Below are 514 nucleotides of genomic sequence, written 5' to 3' on the forward strand. Positions count from 1 at the left end.
TTGCTTGTTAAATAACTAATCTTGATTTATGTTGTATAACACTTGGTACAACAAATGCTTGGCACTTTCATAGCCCATACTGTATGGTATAACTGACACCTGAGCTATGAAAGGAACTTGATTTGTTGTTAACATAAGTTATAATCATGAATGCTTGACGAGATTTACAAGTACTAGTATTAATTGAATAAGATGACTAATGTAATCATGTTAATAATCTATAATCTGAATGGAACCTCCTTTGTGTGTGGTTTCCAATTGAATAATAAGAGTTTATACTATATTTGTTTGACATACCATTAGTGGAACCTCTAACCTTGACATTTGTTATTATCATTGTTTAATCCTTACATTAATATTCCATCTCCAAGTTCTTATCATCTTCTTCTTCTTCTCTTTCTTTATTACTATTATTATTATTATTATTATTATTACTACTACTACTACTATTATTATTATTATTACTATTATTATTATTATTATTATAGTTATTATTATTGTTATTGTTATTACT

This window comes from Populus euphratica, unplaced genomic scaffold (genome assembly GCF_000495115.2).
Source record: "Populus euphratica unplaced genomic scaffold, PopEup_1.0 scaffold2253.1, whole genome shotgun sequence".
Classification (NCBI taxonomy): Eukaryota; Viridiplantae; Streptophyta; class Magnoliopsida; order Malpighiales; family Salicaceae; genus Populus; species Populus euphratica.